Source organism: Carassius gibelio, chromosome A6 (genome assembly GCF_023724105.1).
Source record: "Carassius gibelio isolate Cgi1373 ecotype wild population from Czech Republic chromosome A6, carGib1.2-hapl.c, whole genome shotgun sequence".
Lineage (NCBI taxonomy): Eukaryota > Metazoa > Chordata > Actinopteri > Cypriniformes > Cyprinidae > Carassius > Carassius gibelio.
In genome coordinates this window covers 13630846-13647691 of record NC_068376.1, presented here as the reverse complement: position 1 = coordinate 13647691, position 16846 = coordinate 13630846, and positions in this window count along the sequence as shown.

Genomic DNA, 16846 nt, shown 5'->3' with positions numbered 1-16846 from the left:
GTTTTGCCGCTTTTAGGGAGATCTAGAACCTAGACTGACACAGAACTTGAAGAGGAGAAAACAAAACAAAGACAACAGAGGTGTAAAGGTGCAATGTCACGTGTTGGTTGATGTGGAGTATGTAATGGGTAGGTGAGTGTAGTTCTCAGTGACTGTGAATCTCTGGTGGGTGTGCTTCTAATTTGTAATTTCTGTGGGGAAAATAAATGAGCACACAAAGATAAAACAGCTAGAGAAGAGAGAGATAAAAGAAGAGGGGAAGAAAAAAAAACAGAGCAAGGAACAAAATATCTTTTGTCAGCTTCCAATTTGCCTATAAAAGAAAGGGTTTTCTTTTTCTTGTAAAGAAAGATAAGAGCCAATGGTAAGATGAGAGTGAGGAAGACAACACAGAATGAGGACAAAAAAAATAAATAAAAAATAATAAAAAATAAAAATAATAATTTAAGTTTGATTTAGAAGGATGCTTCTAGACAGGGCTTTTGAAATGGGGATTTCTAAATAACAGGATTAATTGATATTAAAATTCCTCAGTGCGGAAGAGAACAATAGCAATGACCGTATTGGTTTCTCAGCAAGTAGGATTGACAACCAAACATAAATCAGAGCGTTTCTAGCTGCATGTTCAATATTTGGCGGACTCCTATCGGTTCTCTTGTTGACCTACGTTAGCCTTGGCTGGGTAGGGATCCCAGGGTGAGAAGGGAAGGTACGTTGAGAGTCAGACAATTTTGAAATGAAGTGTTCAGGTTTCACAAAAAAAATTTTTGATTAAATGTTTCTATAGTTCTCTGCTTTTATGATTCTCACAGGTACAACCCAAAATGGCAACGGTAGTCAAATCAGAAGAGGATAGCTGAGAGAGAGAGAAAATAGAGTTTTGGTCCCAATGTTTAGGAAAGATGACAGGGTGGTAGCGCTGTTGAGTCGATACACCTAGAGGTTGGTTTTACTGTGTTAGCAGGGATAACACTAACTAACCTAAGTATTGAGGAAAATCCTTATTTTCCTTTTGGGGTAATTAAATAACTGAAAGGGAAAAGAAGTCCCAGCAGATAGACCCAAAACTAAATTGCAAATTAAATTCAAATTTCAAATTAGTAAAGGTATTTCCTGATTAACATTTGATTAATTAAATTTTAAAAGCCGCTAAGAGCAATACAAATTAAATTAATCAATAAGTATCTTGAAACAGGGTAGCCCAAACCCTACTAAATTGCAGAAGAAATTACAATTTCAGAGCAATAATGACAGTTTAAGTATTTAAAAATCTTTAATGTTGTTAAATTCAAAATCTGTAATTAAATATGAAATTAAATTAAAATTTCAAAACCATAATTGCTTCATAATATCTGCTGATGTCATTAAAATTATAAATGTTATAGCTGAATTAATCACAACTCATCATTAAAGTAATGAGGATGAGAACCATCTTTAATTAATAAAACAACAGCGTTTCAATTGATAAGAGTAAACAAACTAGCGTTTTTTAATTTTGTATCTGTCAATGTTCTTTCCAGTGGGAGGAGAGGAGAAGGGAGATTAATGAAGGTAAAAGAGAATGAATGAGGTGAAAATGAGTCAAAGTTCAGATGTAAAGTCACTTCAACACTTCAAACACTGCGAAACACACTGCATTTAAACCCACAAAAATGCTACGTTTTAACTGCTAGCCTTCTAGGCTATTGACGTTTGCATATGCTTCAATGCAAAGGCTCTAGCTTCAGATAGCTTAGCTCATGCTATGCTATTTCTTTAAAAATAGCTCAAACTGCCCCGGTAAAAGTTTCTTAGAACTTCCCGGTTACTGCTGTTACTATGGCAATGTATACTGAGCGCTGAACCATCTCAGCTCTTTAGAGTGAGGTAAACTAATCTACAGATTAACTGGAATTAATAAAATACGTTATTAAGATCTCGGCGGATCTCAGCACTTGTTTAAGTCTACAGACAAAAACACATATGGATTTAACCACAATGATTTCCTTGATCAAGATTTCATAATTCTCCCATAACATGACGTCCAGACACTCTCTCTGAGCACCGCGTTCCCAAGTTCACTAGTTTTAGTGAATTAACTGGCAAGAGAACATTAATTAGCTAGATTAATGTCTCAAACCGGGGAGATAACATAGACGAATTTGATTTGGGACACGCACAAACAAATCGAACTATGGAGGCCTTTATCTTAAAAGAAAGGAAAACGAGGAACACGCTTGCTTCTTTCTTATGCGCTTTAGGGTGACTTATTTTGTCTCGGAGGACAATTAAATGCTTTACTGCAGTTCAACTTCAAACAACAACTCGAGTCATTCATTCACACACTGGCATGCCATAATAAAGTACCTATAATAGCACAACAACCTGTTTCTCTGTCTTTGATCTATTCTTCCGGATAAAATAGAACAAATACAATGAAAGATGTTTTGGTATTATGTATTTTTAGGTCAAATTTGCCCACTTTCATTCTCCACCATATGTAAGGAAATATTAGCTCATTTATTCTGAGAAGAATCAAATCTAAAGATTCGAATTGCTTTCCTTGAACTGAGTCCAAATTTATTTACTTCATCAACGGTTCGTCCAGCGAACTTAAAATTCAGTATATCCTTAAAATCTGTTTGAGTTTACTTCATGAACAAGATAATACAAACAGAAAGATAATTTATACGCTACAGGCTAGGTAGCACAGGATCTGGGCAAAGTTTAATCTTAAAATACACCACACAAGACAATACTTCTTTATAAATGAAACAATAATTTATTGAGCTATTCCATAGATTATATGGATCTAAAACTAAATGGACACACACACAAACATACATACACATACACACACAGTTGCAACGGATTTATGAGGTGAGTTAATGAGAAAATCTCTACCAAATTCATAGGCGTATCAAGAATCAATAAAAGCAGAGCCCTAGTTTATCTTTACAACTTAAAACAACCTTGCACCATTTCAGCAATAGATAGAGGTTTGTTTGCCTTTACTTGTGGTTGTGCTGCTGGCCGCGGTGTCGTTTCGTCTCCTTGGCTCGCGTTGAGCTAAAAGGGGAATCCCGGCTGGGATTCGTGGTTGCGTAGATGACGTCTGGGGATGCCCTTTGCCTCGATTGGTTGGTTGACTGCCCGGCGATTTTGAGAGATTCAACAGCTCTTGCCTTGACGGTGGACAAAGTTTCTTCCGAGTCCTCTCGTTTGCGCGGCATGAGCTTTGAAGATTCTGTCACGGAAAGTTGAAGTTCTTTATGACTTGCAAGCACGCTGATGGCTAGAAGCCGGGGTTGAAGAGGGGGAAGCAAGCATAGTTTCGCTGTCACAAAGTTTCAACGGAGTGGTTTTGAGTTCTGGATGGCAAGAACGCTAGCAGCGTGTAGGTAGTTCAAGCCATGGTCTAGATGGAAGAGCAGCGTAGCGCACCGCACCGCATTTAAGCGACACGATACACGACACAACCCTTGACAAGAGATGACGCGCTTGGAGACTAGACTAGAGACTAGACTGGAGCATTAGAGTTTTATCGAAGCAGATTTGGTCCATCCCACGATGCGATCTCCCAATGGGATGCTGTTGCAGAGCTTAGACACGCCCCGTACTGTTTCTCGATTAAACATCATGTGGCATTGTCATGTGGGATGGATCTTTGGGTTAATACCTTATAAAGTGTCATAATATGCACACAATACAGAATCTGGAAATTTCATTTGCTCCAAGTTTAGATAAATAACGTGAGCTTTCATTCAATACTAAACTTTCCATATCTTACACACATTTAGTATCCCTATCTGTTATAAAAACAATGATTAAAGTTACACAGATTACATTGAACACATCAAACATTTACATGACATAAAACATTATTTGTGAATCTAGTTAAACCTTCAGATTCCTTAATGGTTGTCCTTTTGAGATAGTTTGTTGAAAAGTTCAGTTCGTAGCAAGATTTTCAAGCAAGCAGGTAGCAAAGTCATGGGATGATCCTGTATTGGTTCTTTGTGTTGAGGTCCACTAATTATTAACAATTCCTGGGGCGTTTTCCATACGATGGGGATCATGCGATCATACTTTGGCCGAAGCAGCCGATTCTGCAGTTATTGGCGTGACTGTTCACCGAGGTCCTACAAGGCTTTCCAACGATGTATAACACATGGAAATCTGATAATATTTGGAGAAGTTGTGGCCATTTGAAGGTAGGCACTCAAAAAAGCTCAAAAAGCAGAAATAGCCTCTGAAGATTGTGCAGTTCTCACTACTGCGAGTCAATGGGGCTCATTTACATCTCATTTAGATAAGCCATACCCCCTGCACAGCAACGACAGACACAACGGGAAAAATCGGACCGCATACTATTAATAATAAAGGAGAATGTGCATTGTAAATGTCAGTAATTTATCTTTTTTGACTTTTATAAAAATGATTTAGAGGCTGAAATATGTGACAAACTTTGATGTTTATGGAAACTCACCCCATGTGCGTCTGTTTGCCTCTAAATGTTATGGATTTTCCCCATTTCTCTGTCTTTATCCCCATCAAATGTTACTATCGATATAGCCTCTGATATCTTACGGTCCAACTCGTCTGACGCCAGTCCAAAACATTCTTCCTCGTCGTCATCTTCGCTCAGTTGTAGATTAGGGATATTATAATATAGTCTTATTATGCCGCTTTCATCGCCGCTCAGATCGTCTTCAGAATCAGTAAGCATCCGGCTTGTCGAAGAAGTACTTCAAAGCATTTTCAGTGTAACGCCACGGTTCAGCTCGTCTGCGTTCATCTTTGCGGCGTACATCTTCACTGAATTTTGATATCAGCTAGACAGCTACAGCCGTCCAGAGCGCTGCATACTAAGTAGCCACGCTTCCCTCGGAGGGCGGGGGCAATAACAAAAGAAACAAAAGCCGGCTTATCCAGTATGGAAATACAGACAGACAATGAAATGCCCCTACTGCGTGCTAGAATCTCCGACAAACTAGCTAATTTCAACCTCAAAATATACGCTTTTAAATATACCAACACTGCTATCTCAATCACGGAGAGGCTTCTTTGTGATATCAACTAACAGATTCTGCCAAAAAACGAAAATCACCAATTTTGAAAAAAAAAAAAATGCTTCTTTCTCATTTTGCTCGAAAGTTGTGCTGCCAACTTGTGTCATTGGTTTCTGTAACGGGTCACATATGATAACAATATAAGGTATAATACCAACTTTTGCGATACAATGTTTAATATAAAAGAGAATGGAAACTGTGGAACAGAGGCAGAATCCCTTTGATCTTGATATCAAGTTGCAAGTGGTCCGGTTGCGTCTGAGAAAGTTGCAAAAGAGCTCTCAAGCTTCCTCCAAGATGGTGCGACACACAATGCCATCTTTATGGAACAACGTCTGGCAAAATCAAAAAAGAACAAAGAGCTTCTGGGAGCCAGAGAAAATAAACCAGTGTGCAACCTTCAAGGACATGAAAACATCAGTTGGAGTCAGCATATCTAGAAAGGTCCACATGGACTCAGACATACTCTTTCGAAGATTACTGGCTGTTTCCAAACAAAGAGAGGTGTCCATGGAGACTGTGATGTCTCACGAACTCGCAGCTGTCCCACCCTCTTTGTTTTTTGATGATGGAAGCATGAAGAAGACAACAAACAACTCGATGCTGTTGTTGAAGAGACACAGCAGCTGCCAAATGTTTAAGAACCATCAGCATATATCATTGATGCCATGGATCTTCTTCAAAGTCTCAATGATTCAGCTTTTCAAACGTTCAATGACCTGGGTGAGTGTGTCTTGAAAAAGATCGCAACTTTAATGGAAAAGGAAGGTAACAGCTGTGTCGTTATAGTGTTTGATAGATATGACCACCAACACTCAATCAAAGATCTTGAAAGACAAAGAAGAGGCACCAAGATGGGCATCCTTGCACCAACCTGGATGAGCTGAGGTACACACTAGCATCTACCACAGATTTGTCAGCAGCAAATCTACCCCAACAGAAGATGGCTTTCCAGCAACATGTGTTGAGAGCCATGTACCAAACAGCAGTGTGGCGTCACAGCCACCTGGCCAAACCTCTTCTCTGGAACCCAGTTGGTAGAGGATGGAGGCTCAGAGAAGATGGGTGCATTAAATCTGTGATGTTCCAGAAGGCACCAGCACCTAAAGGAGTTAGAGACCTCACCCACCTCTACTGTAAAGACAGAAACTGCACCGATGACACCAAATGTCAGTGTCTTTCAGTGGGCTTGACCTGCACAGAGTTTTGCTCTTGTCCTTTCCCAGACTGTCCAGATATGACCCACTTTGTCAATGATGACAATGCGGATGAGTGACAGTGGTGTGTTGCAGTTGTAACATCATGGGGGGTTGACCCCAGAATAGTCCAAGAGGGTCTGGCTGCAGGCTTGCACTTGCATTCTCAGACTTGCACACTCAGACACTTGCATTTGCCAACTAGTCTTGAATTTCCCAACATTTTATAACAGTAGCCAGGTGGCGAAGACAAGAAAAAAGAAACTAAATTACAATGTCACTTGCAATCGCTACTTGCACTCTCCGCTACCTGTGACGTCACTTGCAATCGACACAAATCGTGCATGTTGCCAATGGAGACAAGAAGCTGTGGTGGTGATTAAATGATTAAAACTGATTTAGTACTATAATGTACAGGGTCCTGCAAGAAAAAGACAAGACTGGCAAATCTGTGGCCAGAACAGCAGAATATGAACGTTTGCGCAAAGTCTCTCGCTAAGTGTAGAAAAAAACACTTAACATGGCTTAATATATTAAGATGCTATTAAATTATCAAATTAAATATACAGTTAATTAATATAATGAATATGTATATAGTATTTTCCTCACATACCGCAAAATGTGGCATAATGGACTAAGATGATAAAGGCCAAACTCAATATTCTTCTCTACATTATTAAAATACATAACTAATAGGTACAGGCAAGCACGTGAGCCCAGAATAAACGCAACATGCAAAGTTTCACGTTAAGCATTTTTCCATATAGAATAAACTGTCTACAACTCGTTTATATCACTGTACTCGTCTGCTTGCCTGTAAGGAGTTGATCCTTTTAAAATCACTTAATGCATTTCATAATGCACGTACACATTTTCTGAGTCAACAACAAAAGAAATATAGGCTAGACCTACTGAATTGTCTGCATCATCTTAGTTTGTTATTAGGCCACATTAAAGGGATAGTTCACCCCCCCAAAAAAAATCATAATTATGTTATTAATAACTCACCCTCATGTCGTTCCAAACCAGTAAGACCTCCATTTATTTTTGGAACACAGTTTAAGATATTTTAGATTTAGTCCGAGAGCACTCAGTCCCTCCATTGAAGCTGTGTGTACGGTATACTGTCCATGTCCAGAAAGGTAAGAAAAACATCATCAAAGTAGTCCATGTGACATCAGAGGGTAAGTTAGAATTTGTTGAAGCATCGAAAATACATTTTGTTCAAGACATAGCAAAAATTACGACTTTATTCAGCATTGTCTTCTCTTCCGTGTCTGGTGTGAGAGAGTTCAAATCAAAGCAGTTTGTGATATCTGGTTCATGAACGAATCATTCGATGTACGCAGATCTTTTTGAACCAGTTCACCAAATCGAACTGAATCGTTTTAATCCACAAATGACTTGAGCGGTTAACTTTTTTTAATGTGGCTGACACTCCCTCTGAGCTCAAACAAACCCAGACATCCCAACCTGCAAAAAGTCATTTCAGGGAGGTATCCCGAAGCCCCCCCCCCCCCCCCCCCCCAAAAGGAAGGAAATACATCTCAGCTGTAGCAACCTTCTCAGTGAGACTTTGCCTATCTAAATAGGAGAACTTCCCTGCGCTTAGCCTCCCTAACATGTTGTGGTCCCTAAAACATATAGCATAAAATATTATTTCTATAAGCTGTAGGCCTATGTAATTATTCGTTAATTATGTTTAAATATGTAGATTACTTTTACTATTTATATAATCTGCTTATACAATTTATGTAAACTGCTTTTATTTATTTTCCATTGCAACTTTAAACAGGTCTAAAGAGTTTGTTGTTTTCATGTAGCCTTGGCAAATAGCCTGAATAATATGCAGATGAAATGAAACTTGTCAACTCACCTCAACATGCCTTTTGCAATCATTTAACCTGCCATGGGCAATGCTTGAGCAAGACTGTCATTATGTTTTACATCTATAAGACAGGGGTACACTTTCGTGTAGTCTGCCGTAAAATGTGTCTTATACTTTTTTTTTTGTGGCACTTTCCCTCTGCCATGGTGCTCCTGTTTCTAGATAGACATAACTGATTAATTTTGTTCGGAAGAAGCCCGCCCACACTGACAATTGATTGGTTGATTTGCAGAAACAGGCCAATCAGGATGCTCTCTGTCTGACATGCGCTTCGCACACACGCACATTAGCACACACACGCACGGTCTTTCGCTCCCTCTCCCTCTCTGCCGTGCGCGCGCTACGCGGTTTGAATCAGTATCTGTTCCGCATGCGCGCTTTTTCTCGCTCGGTCTAGATTCCGGGAGATTTTAACTAATTTGCGGGTCTCAGGGAGCCACTTTCAATATGCGGGAGACTCCCGGAACTTCCGGGAGACTTGGGATGTCTGCAAACCATATCCCGGAGTAATTCATTTACTCAAACAGTACACTGACTGAAGTGATGTGAAGAGAGAGATGAACACCGAGCCAAGCCAGATAATGACTCGTTCACGAGTTGCATCGGTTTTCGGATCACCAGTAGTTCTTTCAGACAGTTCGAATAAACCGGTTGAAGAAAACGGTTCACCAGTTCTTTTGCGCTCGACATGATGTCATTGGCGATGATTGCAAAGCCTTCGGTTTACCCGCGCTCATAACATTAGCTCAGAATCAGTTCAGAATCAATCACCAAAAGAATCATTTCAGTTAAGATGCTCTGTGTGTCGGTTTGCTTCACGCTGAATCACACATGTGCAGTATCATCAGCTCCTCGGTTCATGAATCGGACACGTCTGACAGAAACGGTTCTTGACTCATGAACCAGTCATTATGTGACTCGGCTCGGTGTTCATCTTCAGTTCTCTCTTCACAGCAGTTCAGTCAGTGTACTGTTTGAGTGCATGCATTACTCCGGGATATTGGTTTGTTTTAACTCAGAGGGAGTGTCAGACACATTAAAAAAGTTAACAGCTTAAGTCATTTGTGGATTAATGCGTATTGGACACGCGAACCATTTAAAACAATTCAGTTCAATTTGGTGTACTGGTTCAAAAAGATCCGCTTACATTGAATGATTAGTTCACGAACCGGATATTACAAACTCCTTTGTTTTGAACTCTCTCACAACAGACACGGAAGACAATGCTGAATAAAGTCATAATTTTTGCTATTTTTGGACCAAAATGTATTTTCAATGCTTCAAAAAATTCTAACTGACCCTCTGATGTCACATGGACTACTTTGATGATATTTTTCTTACCTTTCTGGACATGGACAGTATACCGTACACACAGCTTCAATGGAGGGACTGAGAGCTCTTGGACTAAATCTAAAATATCTTAAACTGTGTTCTGAAGATAAATGAAGGTCTTACTGGTTTGGAACAACATGAGGGTGAGTTGTTAATAACATAATTATGATTTTTGGGTGAACTATCCCTTTAAGCGTTTTGTTGTATGGGAGGACAAAGTTTGCGCATTGTCTTCAAAGCCATCTGCTTACCTTGTAGTACTTTAAATAATAACTATATGTCATATTTGTTTTTTTAATTGAACATAATGTACCTTAATACATTATGCCATATTAAGTGTTTGTTTTTTCTGCAGGAGGAAAACACTTAATGAAAGACATGTGCATTGCGTTCATATTCTGCTGTTCTGTGGCCACGTTCCGGGCATGTCTTTTTCTTGCAGGACCATGTACATTATAGTAGTAGGCCTACTAATTTAGTTTTAATTGTTTAATCACCACCACAGTGTCTTGTCTCCATTGGCAACATGCATGATTCGTGTAGATTGCAAGTGTAAGTGACATTGTAATTTAGTTTCTTTTTTCTTGTCTTCGCCACCTGGCTACTGTTGTAAAATGTTGAGAAATTCAAACAAAATGTAATAAAAAAATTCAACAAAATAAAAAATATAGACTGCAAGTGATCACTAGCGGAAGTGCAAGTGTCTGGGAGTGCAAGTCTGAGAGTGCAAGTGCAAGTCTGCAGCCAGAGTGACCAGTGCCGGCCCGAGCCTCTTGGGGGCCCTAAGCAGAATTTTATTTGGGGGCCCCCCCTCCCACCATGCAGAGTCACCTGTGCTTCAAGATTATTGACACAAATGTCACACTATAATGTTACATTATAAATGAAAACAGTGAGGTTATGTATTAATACAAAATAAATAAATAAAAATCAATACTTAACATACTTCAATCTTAAACTTCTGAATACAAACTGTCACAAAACATGAAATAAATAATTTGCAAATGTCCAAATGCAAATGTGCATTAAATGTGCAATCTTTTAAATGAAACCAAAATAGACAAACATTAATATAGTAAAAAATATAATGCTACACATAGTTAAAAACTTAAATAATGAAAGCAAACATAAGAACAGCTATTCAACAATGACAATTGTACAACAATGACCTCAAAATTGTTCCTTGCTAGCTTTTCACTTGAGTGCTGTCACTGATGACATCAGGACAGCAGGATTGTATTGTTGTGCCCCCCTTCCTCAAATATGATGATGGAAAATAAACACCTACTATGGGGTGAAACTAGAACTTTAATCAAATAAAAAAGGAAAAGAATAAATTTTATTATTTACTAATTACAATTCAACATTTACCTATGGCTATAACTTTATTATGACTAATTTATTTCATAGTCTTAAGAATTCAGAAATCATGCAATGGGAAATTAAGCAGTTTAAACCATAGTTTATTTTTTGTACGGGTTGTGATATGCACGATTTTTGTTGAAGAAATTATATAGGCTATGTAATCTATAGCAAAAATGTAACAGCAGAAATTACTCCCTGTGGCTCCCTGTGCAGGAATTTGTAATAACATGTACATAAATTGTTTATTTTGTATGTGCCTACAATATGTATTTTAAAAGTGTTATTAACCAATCATTGTTGCCTCATTTTTTTTTTTTTATATAATGCAATAATTTATGTGAAGTCAATTTAAAGACTATTGATGGCTTAGGTCTGTTTTTATAGCAACAACAACAACAACAACAAAATATTACAGTATATTAATACTTCTTTGTAAATTATTATTTGAAGTAACAAAATTTTGGTTAATTTGCAGTTGCCATGGCTACAAGAACGATGATTTGTGGTGTTATTGATAAAACCATGGGTCATTTTCGTAAGGGAACCAGAAAAAAAAAAAAAAAAAAAAAAAACTTTAACAGGAATGTGCCTGAAAGTGATAAACGGGCGCTTTTTTACCTAAATTATTTATTATTTATTTTAATATATATTAAAAATGTATACGGTGACTGCAAGTTTTTCTCCTCAAATGCTACTGAGTTTCAAATTTGCCTTTGAGCCCATGTGAAAAAGTAGCATAATTTACATATACTTTACAGTTTATTTTCATAAATATTCAACATTATATTCAATTGTGCATTATAGCTGACACCTAGATGAACAATTACAGTTGTTTTTATGACTGTAAGTCATTGTCCTCAAATGCTACTGACGTTAGAAAAGTGTATACCAATATCGCATGTAACTTTAGAGACAGTCCCTAAATTTGAGACTCTCGAACGTCCAACGACAAGCCAACGTTATGTCATTTTCTTCTTTCTCTTTTCGGCACCAGAGGGATACATCCTTTTTGTGACATGGCTTATCATTTATTACAGTGAGCGCACTTGCTCGCCGACGCGAGGTGTCTATGCGCAATTGCGCATGACTCAAACGCTAGCAGACACAGCAGCAGTTGTTGGTAAATACGTTTTTTTTTTTTGTCTTGAACTATTAATTTATTCGTTCATTATTCATTCATTCATTCATTTATATCACTTGTTTAATTTATTTAATTGTAAATATATATATATATATATATATATATATATATATATATATATATATATATATATATATATATATATATATATATATATATATATATATATAAATAATAATTATTATTGGGGGGCCCCCTGGTGGCGAGGGGCGAACAGCTGCTTAGTTCGCTTATGCCTTGGGCCGGCCCTGAGCCAGACCCTCCTCGAATGGTGACCAAAAGCAGTTCATGTTCCAAATGGTTGCTGCTAGAAAACAAACTTAACAGCCTGAGAAGACAGGGCTCATTACCCCAAAGAGTGTTTGTTTGTTTAGTTAGATTGCCATTTGTTTTATTTAAGAGTAATTTAATTTGTATTGTGTGAAGTTAAGTTATAGTTTTATTAAAAAGTGCCATATGAAATATTTCATTTTTAGATGTATCTTATATTTGAATTTGTCAACAGTCTTCTCATTATCACAAACTGATAATGGGCTTTAGACTAAATTATGTCAGTGTTCCATTTTAATTCATTTTGGACACCTCATACATTGAGTGACAGAACACTCCTATTTGTCATGCTATATTTACATATTTGGTATTGCTGGATTCAGCATAACCCCACCTTTCCAACAAGTCATCATATGTGTTTCTATGATAATCCCAGGCAAAGCAAGCACAAAGTATATGAAAACATTTTGCATAAATATTAAATTTGTGTATTTCTTACTTATTTTAGGTATGTGTTTACATGTCTCTATTTATTCCATACATAAATATATTTACATCCAGTCTTTTCTAGTAGCTGAATCAACTTCCTGACTATAAACATGTCAAGTTTCAAAGCTCTCAGAGCTTGTGTGATTGATCTGCATTAGTTTATATGCCTTAACTCCCATACGGACAGGTTATATTTTAGTCCTTTATTGGTTTTGGGGTGTATAACAATATCAGTTAATTTAACAATCTTAGCAGTAAAATATTTTTAGCCAAGAATCCATTTCATATATGGGAGACCTTAGAGATGAGGAAAAACATTGTTGGGTGTAGTTCTACCTCCGGTAGGGGTATCCCAAAAATTCAGGGGCATTGTCACTAGCCTAATTAACGATCGGCCGATCGTGATCGGAGCACCCCTAGTTTTAATGTTTGTATTGTTTATTAATAATAATAATAATAATAATAATAATAATAATAATAATAATAATAATAATAAATACTGTATAAAAGGCTTTATCCTATCATTCGTTGTCACTTGACGTGACGGCATTGGATAGAGAAATTAATTTACATGCTTCCTTACAAACAGGTGCCTATAGTCATTATTGTTATCATCATTATTATAATTATTATTTACTCTTACTGGATTTCTGAGCTTTTTACTTTTTACAGTTTATAAAAGTACAAATTTCTATCATAATGGTTATTTTCTATACACTGAATGTTGTAACAAAGGTAATAAAGAGTACTTATTAATGAACACATATGATTATGGTGGGTTTCATTTCCTTGATTACTCTTCTTTGAACAAAAAATTAATTGGATTAGACATTGTTTGTTTAATCCAAACTCAATATGGATTTTTATCCCCAATGAATACTTTTCCAAATTAGGTGGTCTCCCTTTTCTATTGATATGTATTCATAATATTGCTAGAATCCCTTACAATTTAACCAAATTTCATAAACAGTCATTACTTGCATGGTCATTCATTTTTAAGCACCCCTCAGTGGGACTTCATTTGGAAATTTTTAAACTATAGAATTATGGGCATGTGCGACTGAATGAATTACTTGCGGAGACGACTTGTTCTTCCTGAGTCACTTTAAAGATTTGTTTAAAATGACCGAATCATTCAAGAACGACCTTCACTAACTGGCATCAGACGAAAAAACCAAAGTGAAACACACAAGCTTGTTATCAGTTTCCCTTCCATAGGTCACTTCGATGCTGCGGTGACGTCACCGTATGGGAACACCCCTCGGTGTGACGAATGTCTGAAGCCCTATACCATCCCGCCAATCCTATTGGCCAAATAGCGCTTGGCACCACCCCTATGCATGCGCACGCATCGTATACCTGGGTGCCGCGCGCTATTTAGCTCAGATTTCATTCCTTCAGGGAAGCGAATCATCTGTGCCCTAGGAATCATCTCGCGTTTTCAGTGGTTTCTATGAGGAGTGCTAACTCCTCTTTGCGGACGCGATGAATTTTCGCAAATGTAAGGAACCGTGTACCAGGTTCATCACAAAGGGTGACTCACATGAAAGGTGCGTAGTATATTTAGGCTTACATCACGCACAGGCGGTGCTTAGCGGCCTTTTTTCTTGTCCCCACTGTGATGGCCTGCAGCTTAGAGTACTGTGCTCGAGGGTAGAGGTGTTTTCTAATGTCGCCCCTGTGCCTAACCCCCGTCATGTCACTTCTGTGGCTGCCGAGGCACCGCACGAAGCAACGGATTTGGCGCTACGTGCTACCAAACATACTGCTCGAGCAGTGGGCCGTTCCATGGCTGGTTTGATCACGGTTGAGCGCCACCTCTGCAGACACCGTGAAAACTACAAGGGATAAAGCATATAATGTTCAGAATATGCATTTAGTCTGGTTCTTTTCAAGTCTCTCATGTAAATGTCCGCTGATACGCAAATGAACACATGCGACAGTCCGAATCCGATTACATCACTATTTACACATAACATTGTTTATATAAACTGATATAAAACAACATTATACAGAAAATACAACAGATTTAAAGATGAATTACCGTGTGTGCCCTCTTAGACCATGCAGATAAAGATTACTCTTTTCCAGGCTCTGTATACCATTAACATTACTCTGCATTCATGTTTCTTCAACCCATAATGCAGCGGTCCCGCGTTCAACTCAACCTGGTCATATGATCTGTTACGCTTCGATATGAACTCTTTCTTAAAGAACCCATGACATTAAACATTCTAAGGGAGCACATTCTCTACTTTTAAACAATAAATGAACTCAAATTGATTGGACTGTTTAAACAAACATAAATAATACACATATCTTTGAAAAACATGTCTTTTGACAGTTACACTCCCACCAAATTACTACAATTTATGATTAACTTTACGTAAATATTTGAAAAATTAGTAATTTCACAAACCAGATATTAGAATCACATATCTCTGACTCTTGGTTCAAGACTACCAGATGAACTTGTGACACTTAAAAGTCTCAAGATCAGACAATAAATCAGATTTAATTGTTCTCTACAAGTACCACTAATTTATGAATAGGACGTTCAAGAATTGATGGATTAGTCAGTCATTGACCCTTTTTCCCTAACTTCCTATTTCATATTTGAATTTTGGCTTTTCGCACCAATCTGTCTTCATCTGCACAAGCATCAAGCACTAGTCCAAGTCTCCATTCATTGCGGGGAAGCTCTTCCTCCTTGACAATGACAATATCTCCAATCTTTACATTTCGTCTTGAAGAGTGCCACCGTTGTCTAAGGGTGATGTTTCCCAGATATTCCTTCCCCCATCTACTCCAAAACAGGTCCTCTGGCACAAATTTCCCAGGTGGAGGCAGAGGGACAGAAGATTTCATGGTGAGTAAATGGTTTGGGGTAAGTGGCTCTAGCCCTACATTAATGTTATTTGAGGTGAGTGGGCGATTATTTATGATTGACATGGCTTCATAGAAGAAAGTTCTCAAGGAGGCATCATCCAGTCTTCCTGCACTCTGTGAAAGGAGCCAACTTAGAACTCTTCTAATGGTTCTGATCTGCCTTTCCCAAACCCCTCCCATGTGACTGGCATTAGGTACGTTCAAAATGAAATCACATTGCTTTTGAGATAGGTAAGCAGTTAATCTCTCCTGGTCCAATTCTTCCAAAGCCTTTGTCAGCTCGTTTTTTGCCCCAACAAAGTTTGTCCCTTGATCCGATCTAATTTCCCTTACAGCTCCACGGATTGCAATAAAACATCGCAAGGCATTTATGAAGGCATCAGTGGTTAGATCTTCTAGCATCTCTATATGGATTGCTCTTGAGGAGAAGCAGGTGAATATGAGACCATATCTTTTTTGTTCTTTCCATCCTTGCTTACATAGAAATGGCCCAAAGCAATCCATCCCACAGTATGAGAATGGTGGAGAGGAGTCAACACGGTTAGCAGGTAGATCCGCCATCATCTGTGTCTCTGTTGGCCTGCGAGCTCTCCTGCATGTAACACATTGCTTAATGAGGTTAGCCACAACTTTGCTGCCACCAACAACCCAGTAACCATTTCCTCTCAGTTCATTAAGGGTCTGTCCTCTGCCTTGGTGTTGAGTCTTTTCATGGCAGTAATCCACTGTAACAACAATGAGTTTTACATAGTAATTAACTCAAATGATATATAGGGAATTTGAATAATTAATCAGGAATTTGATTAATTTATATCTCAGATGACAGTTACATTAAATTTGATTGATTATGAAAAATAGCTCAATTGCCTATAACAATAAATAATCACAGGGCACTGTAACTTACTCATTAATATGTCAATATTACATTCTTCATATCAATTATTGTGATATCTCTTACTGTAAATTACTGCAAATCAAACCGTGGTATGTCCAGCAAACCACTGTAGACCTATCAATTTTCAATAAAGTTATCACACCTTATAATTCAAGGAAAAGTATTCTCTGGCCATGAAAATATTATCCTATCCTTATGATAAATTTAGTTTCTAAATTTAGAGCTTGTAGCTATAGATCAGACACATCTCAGTGACTCGTAATGTGAGTGGGGTGGAGTCCAAGTCAATCGTCAGTATATGGGTTTTTAATAATTAAACTAGTAATACAT